The following is a 14,549-nucleotide window of genomic DNA, read 5'->3' on the forward strand; positions in this document are numbered from 1 at the left end:
AATGTGCTGGGAAGTGTGGGCTAACATTTGCTTTGATTCAATGGGCCATCTAACCTCCCTGCAAACAAATCAGAATGAATGCTCAGTAAACAGGTAGTCTTGAAATGCCCCTAGGCTGCAGACACTTACTCATCAATGAATGGAAGGACTGGAATAGCATCTCCATTTGAATTAAGAAGGCAGGTCTGTATGGGTCATTTTGTCCCCACCCCAAAGTGCATCTGACACTGGCTGCAAAAGAGTTGTTTGGTGCCAGCAAAGCCCCAAGCGTACAGAGAGTGATCCATCACTCTGGGAGAGAAAGAACTTTGTATATTGTACATTTCTGAAGAAAAATAAACTCTCGGCACTATTTTCCCAATTCATTTAATTAAATCTCCAGATATTTTGGTATTTTTGGTTCACAATATTTTACTTGGCTGATTATGGAAGACATATGGGAGGGACTCAATATGAAGCTATGTTCTACTTTAGAATAAAATAATAAACAAGATATGTTTGTTTGAGATGACATTATTCTCCTTGACTTTCTGGTCTTTAATCCCTCAGAGATTATCACTATATTGGGGTTATTTAGTTGCATAGAAGATGTTACAAAAATGCAATATTGGCAAATGCCAAAATGAAGTGAGCATTTCCAAGCCATAGGTTTCATATTGGGTTCTTGCTGCATGTATTCTATAATCAGCCAAGCAAAATATTGCAATCTAAAATATCAAAAGTTCTGGAGAATTGTTTATTACAAAGAACGGCTCTGGAATATAAGAATCTATTTTATTGAAACATACATGTGCTAACTTGGGGAATTTTTATCTCACTTGCATGTAAGTGTTCATATGATTTCAGCCTTAATATGATATGTTCATAAGTATGCAAGTCTGGCACCATGGATGGGTGGAATGGATGGATTGAAAGCAACGGATCTGCCATCACTCCAGGAGCTCAGTATTTGACCCCAAGCACACTATCATCTGGATCAGGAGGATGCAACAGGCACGTGCCCCTCGGGTTCAGGATGCAGGTCTGTTGTGTCCTCCTAATGCAGTCCTGCAACATCGTAAAGCATCGCAGAGTTGACAGGGCAGCACGAGTGTGCCCTTTGGGTGTATGCCTGTTGTGCCTGCCAAGGGCTGCGGGTGGCTGGGAGCACAGCATGGACCCACTAGGCTCTGGTGGGCTGCAGAGGGTCAATCCAGAAGCATCAGCAGCAAGGGCTGGGCACGGGCTCTGTTCACCCTCTGTGCCCCCCCCAGGGCATGCACACCACCCCAAGGCACGCGCTCACCCACCCCAGGCATCAGCAGTGCATGTTACGCCACTGCTCTTGCCAGTTCTCCTTCCACAAATTGGACATTTTTCGAAATTCCCTGTCAATAGAAAGTCTGTGTTTATCCCTTACCTGCATATAGAAGGGCCCCCTACACTGAATGCAAGGTCTGTTGCAAGGAAGAATCAGAAGTCTTACCTGTGTGGTTCCAATTCAGCACTGGTCCAATTTAGCTCCAAATGCCAGCACCACAATCTTCAATAGGGACTGGCTCCACTTTGGGTGCTGCATTTAAACAGCATTGAATGCAAGCCTCACTGCCAGGGAAGAATTGGGGGTCCATTTGTGTTTTCCAAGTTATTGTGCCCTCCTAGTCCGTGGCCAGCTGTGCCTGTCGCAGAGAGGCCTTTTCTGTCCTGCAGCTGGTCCTGCACTTGGCAGATATGCAGGCATGGCCAAAAACAGCTGAATTTCGCAGGCCATGGTTCTCACCTTGAGGGAGATACATTAATATCAATTTTAAACCCAATTTTTAGATTATCCTTTATGGTCAGGTTGTAGACTGATTTTTCAGTGCCACTGATGACCTCATTTCAGCAAATGCCTTTTGAAATGGGAGTATTTCTTAAAAACAGCAAGCAAGGTACCGTAACTCATTGTGCTCTGGTCCTGCTGGCTCTTTGGCATGATTTTTGAAATCTAGAGCTAATATAATGTATTTACAAATAATAATCTTTCTTTCCAATACTAAACCTTGCAATCTGGATGTAAGCAGAAGGTGGGTGGTCAATACTATGAGCAATGTTGATTATTCTGTGATTCATTACAGCTGAAGATCTCATCCAGCACCAGTGCTCCCACACAGCAGGGGGGGCTTGCTCATGATAATGGCAGGTATGTTGCTAGGTGTTTAAGAGGGTTGTCATTTGGATAAAAGTGAGTAGCAGGGAACAAAGAGAACTAGGGATGCTTACTATAGGGTTTCTGTCCTCTGAAGTGGGTCTCTGTTTTGAAGGGGACACAGGTCAACACAGTGAGACCCACCTCTCTGTTCGGACACCTGGCACAAAAGCAGCCAACTCCTATTTTAGAACCAGTGTGTTTTTCATTTCGTGGCTACAGCCTGGTGATAAAATGTGTGTTGACTTCCCCTTTTAAAAAAAACAACCAACCACCACAAATAAAAAAACTGACATGACTGTGTTTTTACTGTTACTCCTGCCACTCTTCCATCTAGTCAAAACAAGTGAACAAAACTCTCTTGAGAACCAGAATGTCTTCCTCCCTCCCACCATCTGTAATTAAATATAATCCAGATGACAGAATTTCAGTATTATTTTATGAACAAAAGAAAAACATCCCCAGCAAGCTATAGAATGCTGGTGTTAAGAAATGACATCATTTGACCACTGAAATATCACACACACACACATATCTGAATGTCACAATTTCAGCACAGTACTGGTGTGCATAGTACAGTGAAATATTGCACGGCCAAGCCCTTAATCAGCTTGAGTTTGGATCCCTGTGCTCTGCAATATCCTAATCTTTGTTTCCTAGATTCCTAGTTTCTTAGAGCAAGAAAGGCGACTGTATACCATGATATAGTTAACAGCTGATTTAAGAAGCAGTGCTGAGAAATTTCAAGATTGCTTCATCTAAGCTTCCACAGCTAGTTCAATGCTGGGTTTTAGATGACACCTGGAGTTGGAGGAACTCCAGGTTTCCATAGCAGGGTCCAGCAGGGACTGAGTATTAAGAGAGAGCAGCTGAATGCCAGGCTGATTCTGGATACAAGTTCACATACATATGCAAGGAGTCAGGGGCTACAAAAGCCTACAATTCTCAAACCATTTATACCAGTGGCACCCACCCATCTCTGGCATAATTGTGCTACGTGATTCTGTGGTGTGCGCTATAGTAGTCTATGTGCACCCTCACTCACCCTTGGCTTACTTCAGGTTTTTTTGTAGCCTACTAAGCCAGGAACAGGTAGCGGCTACACTATAAGGAGAAGAGGCAGATGTACACCTTGTGATAGAGCCATTCTTTGACCCAAGTTATACAGGGCTGCCTTCAGCTGTCTTCTACAGGTTGTATGGTTACTTATCTCCTTGGCTCAGGGGTCACATAACTCCATACCCTCCAACATTTCTCCAATGAAAATAGGGATGTCCTAAGGAAAAGCAGGACATTCCAGGATCAAATCTGAAACTGGGATGGTTTCTGTAAATCTGGGAAAATAGGAACACTTGGAGGGTCTGACATTCTTCTGTCATTTGTCCACTGGAATTGTGAACATTAGACCATCCAAATGACGTTCCACATCATTTTTTCTCCAGTCCCATACTTACTTTCAGCAGATGTGCTTGCAGTAAGCTGGACTCTCAAAGAAAAAGCATTATATGGTCAGAAATTCAACTAAGTGTTTCCTTCCATGTGTTGAATTGCTCCTTGTTCTGATACAATAACATGGTCAGGGAAAACAAACATAAACCTTGGCAACATATAAGTTAATTTCATCTAACTTGTGGGGAGGAGAGTATAAAAACCCAATGCCTTCCAATTTATGGAGTATCTTTGTTTTCATTTGTTCATTTTTAAACCATAATAAAATGCAAGAAGCATATAAGATCTAGTGTATACAGAGCTGGCTGACACAGAAGAATGTAAATATTTCCATGGGCTCACTTATTAAAAAGCCTTCCCATGTATGGAAGCTTAAGTAGAACAGAATGTTGCTCTCTTGTAACAAACAAAACATGATGGAAGGCAGAATCCAGAAATGATTCTTCAATCTTGAAAAAGAAAGTTTTTCTCTGTTCATCTAAAGAGCCTCAAGAACCTGTTAAATAATGAAAGGCACTTGGAATTGAGAACAATAGGCAGGGTGTGTGCATTCTTGACACAAAGATGTGATTCCAGGCAAGAAGAAGGTGCTCTCTTGAGGAGCAGGAATCATCACCAGTGACCACCAATGGTTGTGGAGTAACTGAAGGCAATAAAGGCACAATTTGGGCCCTGGAAACAAACGGCCTACGAGAGACTAAGGCCTATGCTCTACTCCCAGATTCTGAGGCTGGAGATAGGTAGAGGTTAGTGGCATTCCTTCCAATGTGTAACATCTTCTGCCTCTGTGATGTGGCTTGTCAAACAAGCTTAGCAGGTTTTTGAAACAGTACAAGAAACCACAAGTCTTGCTTACCACAGGTGGAAGTGTGATTAGTTTATTGCCACCTGCAATACTGACTCTCCAAGTGTTCCTCTTTTCCTGATTTAAAGAAGCCGTCCCGGTTTCTGATTTAATCCCAGATTGTCCCACTTTTCCTTAGGATGTCCCTATTTTCATTGGAGAAATGTTGGAGGGTAGGGAGTTATCTGACCCCTGAGGCATCTAAAGGCAATCCTGTATAGGGAAGGGTTTTTTTAAAAAAAATGTTTGATGTTTTATGATGTTTTTATATACATTGGAAGCTGGCCAGAATGCTGGGGCAACCTAGTAAGATGTGTGGGGTATAAATAGTAAACTTATCATTATGGAATGTTGTTGTTGTTTAGTCATTTAGTCGTGTCTGACTCTTCGTGACCCCCTGAACCAGAGCACGCCAGGCACTCCTGTCTACTACTGCCTCCCGCAGTTTGGTCAGACTCATGTAGCTTCGAGAACACTGTCCAACCATCTCGTCCTCTGTCGCCCCCTTCTCCTTGTGCCCTCCATCTTTCCCAACATCAGGGTCTTTTCCAGGGAGTCTTCTCTTCTCATGAGGTGGCCAAAGTATTGGAGCCTCAGCTTCACGATCTGTCCTTCCTGTGAGCACTCAGGACTAATTTCCTTAAGAATGGATGCGTTTGATCTTCTTGCAGTCCATAGGACTCTCAAGAGTCTCCTCCAGCACCATAATTCAAAAGCATCAATTCTTCGGCGATCAGCCTTCTTGATGGTCCAGCTCTCACTTCCAGACATCACTACTGGGAAAACCATGGCTTTAACTATGCGGACCTTTGTTGGCAAGGTGACGTCTCTGCTTTTTAAGATGCTGTCTAGGTTTACCATTGCCTTTCTCCCAAGGAGCAGGCGTCTTTTAATTTCGTGACTGCTGTCACCATCTGCAGTGATCAGGGAGCCCAAGATAGTAAAATCTCTCACTGCCTCCATTTCTTCCCCTTCTATTTGCCAGGAGGTGATGGGACCAGTGGCCATGATCTTAGTTTTTTTGATGTTGAGCTTCAGACCATATTTTGCACTCTCCTCTTTCACCCTCATTAAAAGGTTCTTTAATTCTTCCTCACTTTCTGCCATCAAGGTTGTGTCATCTGCATATCTGAGGTTGTTGATATTTCTTCCGGCGATCTTAATTCCGGCTTGGGATTCATCCAGCCCAGCCTTTCGCATGATGAATTCTGCATATATGTTAAATAAGCAGGGAGACAATATACAGCCTTGCCGTACTCCTTTCCCAATTTTGAACCAATCAGTTGTTCCATATCCATTTCTAACTGTAGCTTCTTGTCCCGCATAGAGATTTCTCAGGAGACAGATGAGGTGATCAGGCACTCCCATTTCTTTAAGAACTTGCCATAGTTTGCTGTGGTCAACACAATCAAAGGCTTTTGCATAGTCAATAAAGCAGAAGTAGATGTCTTTCTGGAACTCTCTAGCTTTCTCCATAATCCAGCGCATGTTTACAATTTGGTCTCTGGTTCCTCTGCCCCTTCGAAATCCTTTCACTTCTGGGAGTTCTCGGTCCACATACTGCTTAAGCCTGCCTTGTAGAATTTTAAGCATAACCTTGCTAGTGTGTGAAATGAGTGCAATTGTGCGGTAGTTGGAGCATTCTTTGGCACTGCCCTTCTTTGGAATTGGGATGGAATTCATTATGGAATGGGACATCCCTATTTCCTTCAGAGAAATGTTAGAGGGTAGTCCAGCCAGATGGGCAGGGTAACAACAACAACAACAACAACAACAACAACAAGTCCCTCTTTCATACAGTGCAGTTTTGTATGTTATTTTCAGTTATTTTTATGCATGTTTCCCCCCTTTTCATATGTGTTATTTGGTTGCAGAACTATACTGCAAAATTTGAAGTATAATTTTGAAGGATAGCTGCATTTCAGTTCATGTATTGTTTCTGATATTGAAAATCAGGTAGATTCAAATTAAAATGTGAACCAAAATAAATTACTCTCCGAACCAGCACAGCTGTGCTGGCTGGGGCTGATGAGAGGTGGAATGCATCTGGAGGGCACAAGCTTGGCCATAGTCTGATGTAAACCATGTTTCCAAATCCAAATTCTTGGAAACAATCATGAACACATTGACAAGGTATGATAAGTCAAATGAAGGAGCGCTGAGATTACAAGCAAGAGTACTAATTCACTGAGAAGTTATCCATGTACTGTTGGGGAAGAACCATTAACTGTATTTGACTTTAAATTATTTTTATTTATTTATTGTATTTTGCTGCTGCTGTTAAGAAGCATTCCCTGAAAGAGTTATTTTAAACCAGTTGCTCTTCTTAATTCCTTGGACAAGTCTGACTGTTTCCTCCAAGGCACTTTCTAGGCATCATGGTAAAAGGTAAAGGTACCCCTGCCCGTACGGGCCAGTCTTGACAGACTCTGGGGTTGTGCGCCCATCTCACTCAAGAGGACAGGGGCCAGCGTTGTCCGGAGACACTTCCGGGTCACGTGGCCAGCGTGACAAAGCTGCATCTGGCGAGCCAGAGCCGCACACGGAAACGCCATTTACCTTCCCGCTGGTAAGCGGTCCCTATTTATCTACTTGCACCCGGAGGTGCTTTCGAACTGCTAGGTTGGCAGGCGCTGGGACCGAGCAGCGGGAGCGCACCCCGCCGCAGGGATTCGAACCGCCGACCTTTCGATCGGCAAGCCCTAGGCGCTGAGGCTTTAACCCACAGCGCCACCTGCGTCCCTAGGCATCATGACACGTGGCCAAACAATGGGAGCTTTTAGAGGCAGGGGGATGCCGTGGCCTCTAACTAATTGGCATGAGACTCAGGCTTGCTTGCCCAACTGCACTGCCTTCTCTTTTGTTTCCATTTTGATAGCACACTCACGTATTCCCTGCTCCTTGCTGTTTATTACTTGATTTCTAATTTTCTGTCAGCAACAAACACTTTCCCCATGTTTCCCATTTGGCATATATAGCCTTGTAAAACATATTGTATATTTTAATCAGCCCCATGTTGACACGGTGATGGATTTCACAAGCTAAGTCAGAGCAGACTTAATTAAAGCATGGACAGGAGACCTTTAAAAAACATGGTAAATCAGTGTTTGACAGGTTTTCGTTCTGAACTGGACTAAGAAAGCTTGAGCAAATTCTTATAATTTCAGCTTTGCTTTGCTTTGCTAGGTTGATGGGCACAGTTGTTTACATTTTAATTTCAGAGAGGTAAGAATAACCACGGTGATGGTGATTCACAAAGCAATCAAAACCAGAATATTATGTTTTATCTGACTGAATACCAGGGACTAGAGAAGAACTTGGGGAACATACTAAAGAGATCACGTAATGTAGTTATCCCTCAATCCCATTAACTAGCTGCCATATTTTTAAGAGTGGAGTTTGTGAAAGTCTCTTTCTCCGCTGGCAGCTCACTTGGCTTTTGCCAGATGCTGTGAGGCTTATAATAATAATTTAATAATAATTGTATTATTAGCACCCACCCATCTGACTGAAACTTTCCCCAAAACGTCTAGCTATATATACATTACTTACACAATAGTCCCCGCCTGATTGGCTAATTCCGGGCTGCTCCTGTAGACCAATCAGGTTGTGGATTCACTTCCTCCAGAAGCCTGATTGGCTGCTCCTGCAGGTCAGTCAGGTCACTGATTCACTTCCACCTGGAGCTGGATTGGGTGGCTCCTGCGGACCAATCAGACTGCTGCATTCTGGATCCTATTGTTCTAGGATTCAGCTCAGTACATAACACCATGCGTCTCCCGTTTCCCTTCATAACAGCCCTAAGAGGATAGTTTGGCTGAGAAATGATAGCAGGCCAGTTTTCCAGTGAGCTTTATTGTCTACAGGGATTTTAACCTGAAACTCTCAGGTTATTTCAAGGGCAGCTGGAATGGTACAACTAAATGCCAGTCTGTTGCTTGTGGACTGGTAAATCAGAGAGAAAGTTAGAACTTGTCCCTGTAGTTGCTTCTGAAAGGGAACACTGAAATTGCTCCCAGCATTTGAACACAAGTGTGAGGAAAATCTCTTCTGCCTCCTTCAGAAAACCCATCATAGCTAAATTGTACCTAAGGCATTCATGGCTTTCTGTAGCATTCACCACTGATTGATTGCAGTCACCTGATGAAAAACATTTGACTGACATCCCAATCCACAGCAAGCCAGTTAAGCCAAAGAAGCTGAACTAAGCTGGCTTACATCCAATTATTTAGGATTTAACTAACAACCTGATCCTATAAAGAACTGCCTAAGCACACTGAAATTGGGGTGCACGTTGTATAGCTGAGATGCTTTTTAAAAAGAGGAGAGAGGTGGCCCTGGGTGACTGGGGAGCAAGAATAATAATTGGGTTGAACTTACATTTACCATTAGGTGTTGAGGAGACAGGATAGAACAGTGAGTGTGGTAAAACTTCAAAAAAAAAAAAAAAAGCAGTTCATTATTATTGGCATCTCCTTACTTGGGCTGAGACTCTACAGCAACCTTTGTCAACCTGGTGCCCCAGATGGTGGAGACTACAACTTCCAGCAGCAGCAGGAGGAGGAAGAAGAGCTAGCAGGGGGAACAGCTGGCATGAGAGCTGGGGTTCAAAACTTAGGGAGGGCATCAGTTTGGCAAAGTTATGGGAGAGCACCATGGATGAGGTTACCCCAACAATGAAGCAGTGCTTTTCTTCCTACTGCTTCTACCAAGTCATGAAATCTGCCAATTGTGGCATAGTAAAGGTAAAGGTACCCCTGCCCATACGGGCCAGTCGTGTCCGACTCTAGGGTTGCGTGCTCATCTCGCTCAAGAGGCCGGAAGCCGGCGCCGTCCGAAGACACTTCCGGGTCACGTGGCCAGCGTGACGAAGCTGCAGCTGGTGAGCCAGCGCAGCACACGGAAACGCCGTTTACCTTCCCGCTATAAAGCGGTACCTATTTATCTACTTGCACTTAGGGGTGCTTTCGAACTGTTAGGTGGGCAGGAGTTGGGACCGAAAGACGGGAGCTCACCCCGCCGCGCGGATTCGAACCGCCGACCATGCGATCAGCAAGTCCTAGGTACTGAGGTTTTACCCACAGCGCCACCCACATCCCGAATTGCGGCATAGTAATCATTTTAATACTGAAAGGACGGTCATTTGACTCTCACACAAAGCATCATCTGTCTGGCCTGCTTGTGTGCAGTGGGGGAAACTGGCAATAGTGGCAAAGGATCATCCGTTTCTTCTGATGGTTCATCTTGAACAAGCTGTTCAGTTCTGCACAGCCTTCATGTACATTAAGGTAGCAGGAAAAGAGAAGCCTGACATTTAATTATCTACAGTCAACAGCAACACAGAGACAGGATTCTTCACTTACTGAGATAGGAGTGAGAAAAGAATTAATTGGCTGGAATGTTTTTGCTATTTATTTTAAATACATAAGAACCTGCTTTCATTGCCAGGAAAGACCATACTGTACCTCTAACGACCTCTTATACACAAATGCATGTTTTTAAAGCCTGATGGTTTATTTTTCTGTGGAAAAGCAACTTCAGGCAGCAGTGATTTAGAATGGAGAATTAGCAGCAGGCAGGTTTTTAACCCTTTTCCTGCCCATCATATTTCCACTGTGTTCCCAAGCAGCTACATCTCCACCATGCCTCGTTCCACGCATGTTCATTCTCACAAACATGAGTCCAGGTGGCTTTCAATGAGAACAAAAGCAACTGATAAACATTTAACTCACATCAGTTTGCAATATGAATAACAAATATACGTTAGCCAGTATGAACATTTTTTTTTATTTATATCAGGAGAGCTTTAAAAATAGAAGGGGAGGGAGACAACATTACAGATAACAGAAGAGTACCTGGTGCTGGGAATAATAGCTTCACTGATGCATAGGAAACTGAGGTCGTGCTCCAGAAACCCACTAAGGGGCAGGAAACTACAAGAAAAAAGCAGCTGAAGGGAATGACTCATGGTTTCAGTTGTTTCTACACAAATGCACAGAGTATGAGAAAAAAGCAAGACGAATTTGAGCATTAAATACAGGATGGCAAATATGACTCAGTAGGCATTACTGAAACCGGCTGAAATGAGACTCATGACTGGAATTTGGGAACTGAGGGATATTACCTGTTCAAAAGGAATAGACCAAACAGGAAGGGAGAAGCAGTAGCATTACAGTGGTACCCCGGGTTAAAAACTTAATTCATTCTGGAGGACCGTTCTTAACCTGAAACTGTTCTTAATCTGAAGCACCACTTTAGCTAATGGGGTCTCCCGCCACCGCCGCGCCGCCACCACGTGTGATTTCTGTTCTCATCCTGAAGCAAAGTTCTTAACCCGAGGTACTATTTCTGGGTTAGCGGAGTCTGTAACCTGAAGCGTCTGTAACCCGAGGTACCACTGTATATGTAAAGAATGTGTACACTTGTGAAGAAATCCATGACCTGGAGCATGGAAAACAGATTGAGAGTATATGGGTAAAAATTGTGGGAGAGGGAAACAATAGTGACCTTACCGTGGGTGTCTGCTATAGACTGCCAAGCCAGGCTGAATACTTGGATGATGCCTTCCTAGAGCAGGTTACCAAACCATCAAAAGGAGAGATATAGTAGTCATGGGAAACTTCAATTTCCCCAATATCTGTAGGAACTCAAACTCTGCCAAAATGTAAGGTCTGACAAATTTCTCCATTGCCTTGCTGACAATTTCATTTCCCAGAAGGTGGAAGAAGCAACATCTATCTTGGACCTGGTCCTCACCAACAGGGAGGAATTGATTGAAGAAGTGGAAGCACTTGGAAACTTGGGAGGAAGTGATAATGTCCTCCTGGGTTTCACAATACACAGAGTCAAGAGAAAGCTGAGTGTAGTTGGACATGCACTCTGGACTTTAAGAAGGCCAATTTCAAAAAGCTTAATGAGCTACTGGATGAGATCCCATGGTCAGAAATACTCAAAGAGAAGGGAGTCCAAGATGGATGGGAGTTTCTAAAATGAGAAATATTGAAGGCCCAAATGCAGACAATTCCAACAAGAAAGAAAAGTGGGAGGCATCTAAGGAAACCAGTGTGGCTGCATAAGGAACTTAAAGATGAGCTGAGAGTTAAGAAGAGCATGTAAGAAATGGAAGAAAGGTGAAATCACAAAGGAGGTGTATACATGAGTAGCCAACAGTTGCAGGGTGAAGGGCAGACTGGCTAAAGCTCAGAACGAGCTCAGGCTTGCGAGTAAGATTAAAAATAATTTTAAAAGGTTTATTTGGCTATGTCCAAAGCAAGAGGAAGAACAAGCAAGTGGTAGGTCTTCTGCATGGAGAAGATGGAAAAATGCTGTTGGGTTACAGAGAGAAGGCGGAACTACTCGACACCTACTTTGCCTCTGTCTTCACCCATAAGAAAAGTGATGCCCAACCTGGTGATGATGACAAGCTGGAACGTGTGCAGAGGATGGCAACCAAGATGATCAAGGACCTGGAAACCAAGCCTTATGAGGAGCGGTTGAAGGAGCCTGGAAAAAGAGGAGATATGATAGCCATCTTCAAATATCTCAAGGGCTGTCTCATAGGAATAAGCTTGTTTTCTCCTGCTCTGAAGGGTAGGACTTGAACCAATGGCTTCAAGTTACAAGAAAGGAGATTCTGACTAAACATTTGGAAAAACTTTCTGACAGTAAGAATGGACTCCCTTGGGAGGTTGTGGACTCTCCTTTCTTGGAGGTTTCTAAGCAGAGGTTGGATGGCCATCTCTTCTGGATGCTTTAGCTGAGCTTCCTGCATTGCAGGGGGTGGGACTAGATGACCCTCAGGGTTCCCTCCAACTCTGTGAGTCTATGATTCTGTATTTGAATATATACAAAAAAAAATGTATAATAAAAAAGTTTTTTTAAAGAAAAAGCACAATATTAAATGTCCAAAACCAGGATAATAAATAACCAAACCCTTGACAGTTAATGGTTAAACAGTTAATACTGACCAGCATGAGCATTTGAGTTGCAAATGTCTCTCTTCTACTGTCTCACATTGTTTTCTCTCTCCTTTTTTTAAAAAAATACTGTTTTTATTTATTTTCATGGTACAGAAGATAAATTTTGAGAAAATGATTGTTACAACAGTAAACAAGTCACTTGTCTTGATAAAATCACATACTTCTATCACGCCATGTGTAAAAGTTTCATTTGATTACTCTAAGAGATCACACCACAGTTCCCCATCTATTAAAGACATTTCCCCAGAGAAATGAATTTATACCAATGGTATTTGTTGATAGAACTTTATGGGAACTGTATTTTAAGTGTTTTATTGTATGTGATTTTGCTATTGTATACCAGTATGGTATTGTACAATGTTTAGTGGTCTATAGTTGTTTCAAATAGAAAGAAAGTAAGAAAGTAAGAAAGAAAGAAAGGAAGGAAGGAAGAAATGCTTAAGGGTCATTTAAGCATCATGGAGGAAACACCCTTTGTGCAATCTCTTTCTGTCCTCCAAATTGTCTAATGTAACAATCACTTACTTCTACAACTTGTGGCAAGAAATTCCATAGGTAAATTAGACTACTATAATTTACCATTAAAATAACAACTACTAGGTCATTTGCCCATGACTCTGCATTTGTTCTGATGCAGCAATAAAGTCCAGGTTCTCACTTTTCAGCGCTGAGATATATGAAAAGGTTCTCGGAGCCGTGGTAACGGTCCTGAACAATTGTTCAAAAGCTCAGGACAACTGGAAGTGTGGACAGGCTCTCAGACGCATGTAGGCTGGATCCCCAGCCACAACATCTGTATTTTTGTAGCACTATAAGGTTGTTGCCTTTTATTTGTCTGTATGCTAATCGTTTATGAAAGAATGAGCCACACATCCTTTATTGCTTTGGGGCCTTCTCCATCTGCCAACAAAACAAGATTAATGTGGCAGCTGGTTGCAGAGTGTAACAGATTCCCCCTCTTGCGCGCGCGCGCGCACACACACACACACTCATATTGTATCAGCATCTTGATATGATGGCCTGACAGCAGAGGATTGGAGTGAGCATGCTAGCTGACAAGACAATGTGGTTTTTTCCTGCTTTCACTCAGCCACTGACAGAAAATGCTGGCCTTGTTTAACTGATTTGAAGTGTGCCACGTTTTGCCCAGATGAAGGCCAGCAGACAATGCTGCCTAAACGTCTTGCTGACATGCGCTGGGTCTTCATCAGGGACAATGAGCGCTTTTGACATAGAGATAAACGCCTTATCTTAAGTTGCCTTTCTAAATAAGTGCAGACAGAGCTTTCAATTGAAATTTGGAACATGAAGAAGCCAGTGTTGCAATTACTACATCAGCGCTTCTCTGTTGTAAGAAGCCCATAGTCTTCTACTTCAACAAGGGCACCTCTTTTTATAATTATCAACAAATAATAAAATAATGTTTACATATCATTTTTGTATGTAAATTATTGCCATTATATTTCATGAAGCCTTGTTCAAGACCAACTTTCTGCTAATTACACTGGGTTACAACTGGGACATTTTTAGGGAACTGGCCCTGTTCAGGGAAGTTTTTAATGTGTGACATTCTAATGTATTTTTAATCTTTGTTGGAAGCCGCCCAGAGTGGCTGGGAAAACCCAGCCAGATGGGCGGGGTACAAATTAATAATAATAATAATAATAATAATAATAATAATAATAATAATAATAATAACAACAGAACTGCAAGTGGCCCAGGGTCCCACGGTAAGGTGAGTCACCCATCTGTGGCACCCCCGCCTTTTAAAGGATTTTAAAAATGATAAAATGATTGGGTTAGAGAAAAAGGAAGGAAGCCGAGAAAGAACAGCAGCAACAAAAAGCAGACATGCATAGAAAAAAATATAGAAGCAGAGGTGCAATGTGGAGTGCTCCTTTCCAGCATTATTCTAGCCAGCCAGCCATGTCCTTTTCCAGGAAACTCCATTCCATTTTCTTTTACCCTGTTTTTCTATCTCCCTCCAGTGTTCTGTGGCCGTTGAGCATGCTCAGTCATGATGGGCCTTTTTTGACCCCCCCCCCCTTAGGATGTCCCCTGCCCCCTTAATGTTTTTGCACAAAAGCAGACCTTGGGGTTTCTGCAAGCT

This window comes from Podarcis gaigeae (assembly GCF_964106915.1).
Source record: "Podarcis gaigeae genome assembly, chromosome: 3".
Classification (NCBI taxonomy): Eukaryota; Metazoa; Chordata; class Lepidosauria; order Squamata; family Lacertidae; genus Podarcis; species Podarcis gaigeae.